This window comes from Triticum aestivum, chromosome 5D, assembly GCF_018294505.1.
Source record: "Triticum aestivum cultivar Chinese Spring chromosome 5D, IWGSC CS RefSeq v2.1, whole genome shotgun sequence".
In the NCBI taxonomy this organism is placed as follows: domain Eukaryota; kingdom Viridiplantae; phylum Streptophyta; class Magnoliopsida; order Poales; family Poaceae; genus Triticum; species Triticum aestivum.
The window spans coordinates 503,882,449-503,885,041 of NC_057808.1; positions in this window are offsets into that span (position 1 = coordinate 503,882,449).

The following is a 2,593-nucleotide window of genomic DNA, read 5'->3' on the forward strand; positions in this document are numbered from 1 at the left end:
GGGAGTAGGACTCCTCCTTTTCCTATTTGGAGAGGGAGAGGGGAGGAATAGGAAGGAGGGAGGAAGGAAAGGGGGGCCGGCCCCCCTCCCAATTCGGATTGGGCATGGGGGGGCACCCCCTCCCTTGCTCCTTTCCCATCCTTTCCACTAAAGCCCATTAAGGCCCATATACCTCCCGGGGGGTTCCGATAACCTCCCGGTGCTCCGGTATTATCCCAATCTCACCCGGAACCATTCCGGGGTCCAAATATAGTCATCCAATATATCGATCTTTATGTCTCGACCATTTCGAGACTCCTCGTCATGTCCATGATCACATCCGGGACTCCGAACTACCTTCGGTACATCAAAACACATAAACTCATAATATAACCGTCATCGAACTTTAAGCGTGCGGACCCTACGGGTTCGAGAACTATGTAGACATGACCGAGACACGTCTCCGGTCAATAACCAATAGCGGAACCTGGAGGCTCATATTGGCTCCCACATATTCTACGAAGATCTTTATCGGTCAAACCGCATAACAACATACGTTGTTCCCTTTGTCATCGGTATGTTACTTGCCCGAGATTCGATCGTCGGTATCTCAATACCTAGTTCAATCTCGTTACCGGCAAGTCTCTTTACTCGTTCCATAATACATCATTCCGCAACTAACTCATTAGTTGCAATGCTTGCAAGGCTTATAGTGATGTGCATTACCGAGTGGGCCCAGAGATACCTCTCCGACAATCGGAGTGACAAATCCTAATCTCGAAATACGCCAACCCAACAAGTACCTTCGGAGACACCTGTAGAGCACCTTTATAATCACCCAGTTACGTTGTGATGTTTGGTAGCACACAAAGTGTTCCTCCGGTAAACGGGAGTTGCATAATCTCATAGTCATAGGAATAGCAACATACTAAATGATCAAGTGCTAAGCTAACGGAATGGGTCAGGTCAATCACATCATTCTCCTAATGATGTGATCCCGTTAATCAAATGACAACTCTTTGTCCATGGCTAGGAAACATAACCATCTTTGATCAACGAGCTAGTCAAGTAGAGGCATACTAGTGATACTCTGTTTGTCTATGTATTCACACATGTATCATGTTTCCGGTTAATACAATTCTAGCATGAATAATAAACATTTATCATGATATAAGGAAATAAATAATAACTTCATTATTGCCTCTAGGGCATATTTCCTTCACAATTTCTGTTTTCCCTTGTTTTAGAGTTTCGCAGAAAAGGAATACCAAACGGATTCCAAACTGAATGAAACCTTAGCGATGATTTTTCTTGGACCAGAAGACACACCAGAGACTTGAAGATCAAGTCGGAGGAGCCACGAGGCGGCCACAAGGACGGAGGGCACGCCCCCAACCTTGTGGGCCCCTCGTGCACCTCCTGACCTAGTTTCTTCGCCTATATATTCCCGTATATCCCCAAACCAACAGAGGGAGCCACGAAAACACTTTTCCACCACCGCAACCTTGTGTACCCGTGAGATCCCATCTAGGGGCCTTTTTTGGCATCCTGCCGGAGGGGGGTTCGATCACGGAGGGCTTCTATATCAACCCTATTGCCCTTCCGATGAAGCGTGAGTAGTTTACCTCAGACCTATAGGTCCATAGCTAGTAGCTAGATGGCTTCTTCTCTCTCTTTTATTCTCAATACCATGTTCTCCTCAATGTTCTTGGAGATCTATTCGATGTAATACTCTTTTGCGGTGTGTTTGCCAAGATCCGATGAATTGTGGATTTATGATCAACTTATCTATGAATATTATTTGAATCTCCTCTGAATTCTTTTATGCATGATTTGGTATCTTTGTAATTCTCTTCGAACTATCGATTTGGTTTGGCCAACTAGATTGGTTTTTCTTGCAATGGGAGAAGTGTTTAGCTTTGGGTTCAATCTTACGGTGTCCTTTCCTAGTGACAGTAGGGGCAGCAAGGCATGTATTGTATTGTTGCCATCGAGGCTAAAAAGATGGGGTTTTCATCATATTGCTTGAGTTAATTCCTCTACATCATGTCATCTTACTTAATGCGTTACTCCGCTCTTTATGAACTTAATACTCTAGATGCATGCTGGATAGCAGTCGATATGTGGAGTAATAGTAGTAGATGCAGGCATGAGTCGGTCTACTTGACACGGACGTGATACCTATATTCATGATCATTGCCTTAGATATCGTCATAACTTTGCGCTTTTCTATCAATTGCTCGACAGTAATTTGTTCACCCACCATAATATTTTCTATCTTGAGAGAAGTCTCGAGTGAAACCTATGGCCCCCGGGTCTATTTTCCATCATTTGGGTCTCTAGCGTGAGAGTGCAGTGGAGGAGCCAGCTAGGCTGGCGAGTGTGTTAGAGAGAAATTTTATTATGGACCTCAGCCGACATGTGGGGCCTACTCATCAGACGCCGTAAATTGTAGAAATGTTGTATGCCAAGTGGGCCATGGTGGGATGACGTGTTTGCTGACTAGACAAGAATGATTTGTCACTAACAAGTGGGGTCCGCGTGTCAGTCGTTGTAAATTACACAACGAAAAATCTTTTTTTGAATATATGCCGAGTACCCAGGCAAAGCTTTC